The 7,247-nt window shown below is 46.8% G+C and overlaps 1 protein-coding gene across 1 annotated transcript in view; it reads right to left on the reverse strand.

Annotated features, from left to right (window-relative positions):
- Positions 1-6,931, reverse strand: part of LRRC8D (leucine rich repeat containing 8 family, member D) — a 111,964-nt gene extending 105,033 nt beyond the window's left edge. Inside the window, exon 1 of the mRNA XM_004689792.2 lies at positions 6,675-6,931. The gene's annotated coding sequence lies outside the window, so the exon portion shown is untranslated. The remainder of the gene's footprint in view (positions 1-6,674) is intronic.
- Positions 6,932-7,247: the final 316 nt, after the last annotated feature.

Genomic DNA, 7,247 nt, shown 5'->3' on the forward strand with positions numbered 1-7,247 from the left:
CTTCTGATGAAGGGGTACCCCGCATTTTCTTTTTTCTCCCTGCTTTGTAGAATTCACTGAAGCACTGGCGATATGTTTTGCTAAGATTCAGCAATGGGATTTAAGGGTCACTGGGGCTGTGAAGCCTTTTCTGGCAATGACCAGCCAGCAGAGACAAAGTAAGGAGGTTGTAAAGAAATGTTGCTGGGCCCTCCCTGGTGGTGCAGCAGGTTAAAGCACAGTACTAAGAAGCTAAAGACACTTCAGCATGAGTTCAATCCCCACCCCGGAGATCCACAAGGCAAGCAGACCTCTCCTGAACCACCTGCTCCCCTCAGCAGTGTACTTCGTTGATCTGCCTGTTCTGCTCCCCACTCTATCTCTGGTGAATCCTCTCACCACACCTGCGCCTCTGGCCTGTACCCCAGTTCTGTAATAGATAAATCTTTTAAAAAAGAAAGAAATGTTCCTAATGAAATTAAACATGGATATCTGCGAGGGTTTCCCAAGAGCACATGACAAGAGAAGGACAGAGACATCCTGAACTCCTCATAGTAGTTCCCAGACTTGATTTCACTGATTATACAACTGTAAAAGGAAGACTGTCATAAAATTGCCAGGTTTTAGGTGACTAAGAAATGTTACCAAAAAGCAATCACCATGTTTTCATAAAAGGCAAAAAAAATTAAACCCTCTAAGTAGGAAGACAACCCAGATGTCTTTTTTTTTTTTTATATGTATACAGAACTGGGGTACAAGCCAGAGGTGCAGGGGCTATAAGAGAATTCACCAGAGACAGAGTGGGGAGCAGAACAGGCAAATCGACGAAGTACACTAAGAGGAGCAGTGGGTGAGACAGAAGAGCTCTGCCATGCCATGTGGGGGATTGAACTCTCACTGAAATGGCTGTGGCTCACTTGCAGTGCTGCGTCCTAACCTGCTGTGCCACAGCGCGGGCCCCCCATATGTTTTTTGAAGTCCCTTTCAATGGAACAACCTTAGCACTCAAATTAAAACCAAAAATCTCATTTTCCCAGAGATGATGCCACTGCCATGTGGACCCACTCTGGACATAACCTCCCAGGGCACCAGAGTCCCACGGTGGACCATCTGCTCTCGGGGTTATCACCTTCCAAGGACATTGGTGTGGTCTCAAAGCCCCTTGCTTGTCTCAACTTATTGTAGGACTGTCAGTCACACAAATTTCAGAACCTCTTCGAAGGTGTGTGCTGTGGGTGTGCCACCTCCATGCACAAATGTGTGACAGAGCGATTCTCTATGTTGGCTGTACAGCAGAATTGGAGGTAGGAAGAACTCTTCAAAACCGAACTCCACTCCCAGAGATTCTGACTGAATAGGTATGAGGTCTGGGCTCATGTGACTTGAAAATATCCCCCAGACAGACTTGGATGCTGCCAATGTTAAGAAAATCTGGTCTCATCTATTTTTGCATTCATCCTGGGTTTATGTCTTCTCAAGCTGTAAGGTGAAAACTCTCAACTTCAGGTGACAAAGGGTTCTAGAAAGTCAGTGGTAGCAGACAGACATGCCTGCCTCCACCACAATGAGAGCAATGGTGCGTGGACACCAGGAGGCAAGCCACTTGGGATTGCCAGGGTTCAGTGAACAATCTAGATTTCCTGTCTCTATCCTTGTGGGTTCATAGGTTTTAGAACACCTTCCTGTGGTCTTCTTTTCAGATACTAGAGACTTTTTTTTTTTTTTTTTTTTAATCAGAAAAACAGGCTAGGACGCTGTCTTCAGGGGCCTCCATTGTAGCAACCATGCCCACACTTCCCTAGGTATCATCTCACCACTCATTCCAGCTCAAGCCTGTTTCTGTTTCCTAAGCTCTGGTGCCCACGCTTTGAACAAAGCACAGTGAAACTCACTTAAGACTTGTGTCTTGTTTTGTTTCCAAAATCTTTTTAATGAGGTTTAGTATTTCCTGTCCTTCTTAATCTGCAACAGCAAGTTGAGACAACACTGAGAAAGCTTTTCAAAGCCCTTTCCTGGGTTTTCTACCACATCACCATCCTATGGCATCATGACCTCATATTTGCCCACATGAAATTCATCTGCAAGTCTTCTGCTGACTAACATATCCTAGTACGGTTTCTTGGGAGTAACTCCCCATTGGCTAGCTAGTTCATAATTCAGAAGAGCTTACTGCCATCTGTAACCCTAGAAATTCCACTGTGTGCACCTTCTCTTGGATCAATTATATAAATAAGACCTGAGGGACCCCACTGTTTCCAAGCAGAGGAGGCTCCATCCATCCTTGTGGTCTTGAATGCAGATGGATTCTAATGTCTGCTCCCTCACAAGTGACATTGCAGCTAATCACATAACAACCTTCCTGTGCCTTGATTTCTCATCTATAAAATTCAAGTGTTGATTCTCCGTCTGGAAAAATCTATCAAGTAACACAGTGTATGTTTCATTCCAAGGAGATTTCACTTTTGACATTGCTTTTCAAAGTACCAAATCTAAGAATTTTAAATTACTTCCTCCTTCAAGATGTTGTACATTTGCATGCCTCCTTCTCCAAGGCATGTCCCTCATCTCCCCAGGAAACAGATGGGCATCCCTTATGGATGGCCAAGAAGCGAGAGTAAGTTGCCTGTGGCATCAGGACATTCAACACCAGCAAGAGACCAGGGCACAGTGGACCCTCCTAACAAAGACACTGTACATGTTGGCGCTGAGAGCTGCAATTTTCCCCTACACTCTTCCACTGCTGCAAGGCTACCATCCAAACCAAGGGATTTATTTAAATCCAGTTATGGGATAGATCTAGAATACTTGGAGAACCTGGCACTATGTTAGCTAGGATTTCTGACCTGCTGCTTCAAAAAGACATCTGAGAATGGCAATTTCCTAATGTCTTCTCAGTAAAGACCCATGAAATCTGATAAGTATGAAATTTCACCAATGACAAGTTAAAACCCAGTTCTGGGAAAACGGCTAGTTTCTAAGTCCCAATCCTCTCTCCTTCCAAATGTAAAACTGTCACTAATTAAATATTTTGAGCATACTAGCCAGAAGAAAAAAAAAAAAAACAACAAAGCTTAGCCTGAGTGGGAACCAAGATCACACGTGGTTTTTACCAGCACCCGTTAACCTGTTGACCTTTTCACAAATTTCAAAAGCAACTCTGATCTGGCAAGCTTCGGATTTGCACAGAACATTAGAAATTCGCTTCCAGATGTCTAAACAGAATTACAAAGACCCCAGAGGATAGAGTACAGATTTCAGGAGCTTGCAACAGACTCACATTTAATTTCAAAAGGGCATCTCACCAAGAGCTAAATAAGATGTGGCTTGATCGTGAACACAGTACCCCCCAAACTAAGGGATAATTAATACTTTGGGCCCTCCTGCTTCCCCCCGGATCACTCAGCAGCCCACCTCTCAAATAGGACCAGCAGTGCCAAAATACTGAGCTTCAGGCCGTGTCGGTAAGTGACCCCAAGGCTCTGGCAAAGTCACCCACTTCTCCTCTTTCATGGGGTAAGAAGGCAGTATGGAGACTGTAAAATCGCTAACGGCCTGAAAGACCCCAAATGAACAGGGTATCACTGAACAGGAACGAAGATGACCAAATAAGAAACTTACTTCTACACAACTTCACAAAAAAAATCAGTGCCAAAGAAAACCAGTATCCAAGATAAAGAGTTTTAACTACCCAGAACCTATAATGCACTGGGCACTACTTTAAAAAAAAAAAAAAAAGCAGTTGTACACTTAAACTGCAGTTTCCTAAGTCTGAGAAAACAGCTGTCTTACTGTGCTCTTGGTCGATCAGATCACATCTCAATTACCATATCCACCGGCAGATGCTGGCCAAGAAGACAACTGGAAACCATGTTCCACCCAGGACTGCGAGAAGAATGAGGACTGTTTTGCATTGAAAAAAGTTAATTGGAGAGAGAAGGGCAACATACTCTCTGGGCATTCACAGCACTGCCCTGTGGGGGACCTCACAGAAGGCTGGAGACAATGGCACAAAGTTTCAAGAAGGGGCCCTCCCTGGTGGCACAAGAGATAAAGCACTACACTGTAAAGCTCTCCGAAGCCACTGCAGCACGAGTTCGATCCCCGGCCCACATGGCGCGGCAGACCTCTCCTGACCTGCCCGCTGCTCCCCTCAGCAGTGGATTTCAGTAGATCTGCCTGTTCTGCTCCCCACTCTGTCTCTGGTAGATCCTCTTACCACCACCACCACCACCTCTGGCCTGTACCCCTGGCCTGAAATTAAAAAAAAAAAAAAGCTTCAAGGAGAAGTAGGCGCTCTTCAGTACCCCCCAAATAACTGTACATTCAGTCCAAAGACATACTGGCATGTCTTCCTAAGGTCAGAGTTCTCTGTTCCTGGCAGTGTTCTTTAAACAGAGGTGTCGAGCGAAGTGCAAGAATTTATTCCAAGTAAAAAAGCGAGACAAGGGTTTCCTTAAATTTTCATTTCTGACTCTAAGGCCCCCCCAATATTACACTGCCTTTGCTAGCTCATCTGCCACGACCTCTCAAAAATGTCCCTTTGTAAGCAGCGTTTGCCCAGATCCGAGTCACTTCAGGCCTGAGCACAGACTCTTCTTTCCCATCAACATTCTGCCTCTCCTGTCAAGCCACCTGCCCCAAGGCCCATTCTCAGACGCAGCTTCACGTCTCAGTGGCCTCTACCACAGGTAGAGGAGCAGGGCTTCTCACTCTCGGCCCGAACAACACAGGCTCATGCCTGTGGTCATGTGCCCCGCACCATGTTCAACAAGACCCCTGGTCTCTCCCACAAGAGAAGTCAGCAGACCCTGGCCCCTTCCCCCACAAAGTGTCATCAGAGGTTGCCAAATGCCTGATGAGAGGTAATATTATCCGCTGTGGAAGACCATGCTTCTTCAAGTAAATGATTAACACCATGGTTTGTAGGGCAAGTTTCCCACTAACTAGATCCCCTCTACTTTCCTTCGACAGTCATATTCTTTCCTCTGCCAGACAAATGTATTTACTATCTTTGACCTATGGACGCATCTCAAAGCTCGCCAACACCTGTCCTTCCTCCTCCCTAACACACACACCACTTCCACCTGATGTCAAACCCCCTTTCCCTCTCAGTACACTCTGACCTCTTAGACAAGCAATCTCTTGCTTCTGGTGGTGCTCTCTTACATACTTCTCCTACCTGCCCTCACTTGGCACAAGAATCCTCTTTCCTCCTTGCTAAGGTGTTTCAGCACCTAGGAAAACTCTAGTTTTCCTGTTTACTTAATGCTAGTGTTCAATGAAGACTGACCAGGTTTCTTAGAATGTCAAACAGCAGCTCCAATGATAAACACCTGAACTCCCTTATTAACATGTCACTCCAAGAACACAAGTGATCCTGCCACGACTCTGACAAAACTTTAACATCTTCATGACCAGTGCCAATTTTTTTGGGAGGACTGAAGTTGAACCAAGTCTTGTTTCCAAAATGTAACTACCAAAATTTATTTGAACAGGATTAAAACATCAATTTTTTTCTAAAACTAGTCCAAAAAGCTCTACACACTATAACAATTAAGGGGAAAAGGCCAAGTTTTGACCAAGTTTTTTAAATCTCCAAAATACATAGCAGAGAGGAAAAGATACAAATATGGCTCAATGCTTGAACTGTTGCATCATGCACTGCTCAACTCGGCAGTAGAATACTGGGAGACAGGGTCACCTAAGGACAGTTTACTCTCCAACCTTCTAACCTGTTCAGTTTTAATCAACATAGTACACACCCTCAATAAAATGTGAGACAAATGTAAGATTAAAAGCTTCTCATGTATTAATAAACCACATTAATTCAAGATTTTGGAATTTCTTCCCCCAGCGCCATGGATGATTGTTTTATGAGAAGCTTCCTAAATAACCTACAGAGACCTCCAAATTAGCGACACCAGAACTTTATTTGAACTATCTAATTTTAATCTCAGGATGTTTCCAATCTTTTCTCTTGTATTTTAACCAGCTTTTGTTCAGCTGATGTCAAAGACAGCCAGGCAAGGCTAACCCTGCCCTAGTCCACAGGTGTTTGGTGAGCATTCATGGAGACTAAAGCTAACTGCTGCAGAAGATCCCAGACCCCATTTATGGTGACCATGCAGGATTCTTCCCATAGGTCTGTAAGAAACAAAGGCCCTGAAGCTCTGGCGGAGAAGGTCTGAATCACTGTCATTCTTGGCATTTGCAAGTGTCCCCTGGTTGTTTATGAGGTAAACAGCCCTCACCATTACTACAGGTGGGAATTCCCTACCTGTCCAGACTCTTCCACCTGCCAGCCATAACACATAATAGGTGCTCAATAAGTGCAGCTGGCAGGGAATTTTATTATGGCTGCCAGGGAAAGTTTCCAGAAGTCAGCTGTCTCTTTACTCCTGACTCTCTTTCAAAATATGTCCTCATAGCTTTCTTTGCTCAACAAGAAATATTTTTCAAAGTCAAAGGGGAGGAAATGTGCAAAACACAAAGAGCCATGTATGAATCTGAGTGGCTCAAGTTGGGGCTCACAATCACTTCCCCACCTCACTGCCTACCTCCCAGGGCTCCCTCCCTCTCACCTTTACACCTCTTCTTTTCCAAAACCCTACCTCCCACCTGCCTCCCCGAAACCCCCAAATGCGTGTCCGCTGAGAAACCGCAGATCCCACTTCTCCTCCCCAGCAGGGACCTACCTCTCCACCCCTCGACCTGTGGCAGCTCTTCTTCACTGCGGGTGGCTTTTAAAGAAACCGAAAAAACGCATTTCTTTTAGCCGTCAGGGATACCCCAAATAAAGGGGCACCGGACGAAGAAGGCCCCTATCAGCCCTCCGGGAGGTGGAGGTGATGGTTCCTAGGCAAACACCTTCAATCCTTCTCTTTTCCAAACCCCTGAGCAGAAGTGCTGCTCCCAAGTGCCCACGCTTCCAAACAAGCTAGAAGCGGATTATACCGGTACCCAACCCGGAGACGGCCCGCGGCGGGCTGGGTGCACCTGCGGGCTCCGGGCTCCCTCCCCCTGGCGCGGGGGGCGGGGCGCGGCCCTCCCGTCCCCGCCCAGCCCACCCGGCGCGGGAAGGAGGCGAGGGGCGGCGTCGGCGGGGAAGTTAAAGGGCTCACCTTCTGGGCGCCGGGCCAGCGAGGCCAGACGCCAGACGCCCACCTCCGGAGGAATCCGCGGGGCCGCCGCCGGGTTTCCCCGCCCTCCCGAGGGGGCGGAGGGAGGCGAGGCCAGGGAGCGCGCGCGGGGGTGCCGGAGCGAGGCGG

Source organism: Condylura cristata, unplaced genomic scaffold, assembly GCF_000260355.1.
Source record: "Condylura cristata isolate star-nosed mole 26May11 unplaced genomic scaffold, ConCri1.0 scaffold00026, whole genome shotgun sequence".
In the NCBI taxonomy this organism is placed as follows: Eukaryota; Metazoa; Chordata; class Mammalia; order Eulipotyphla; family Talpidae; genus Condylura; species Condylura cristata.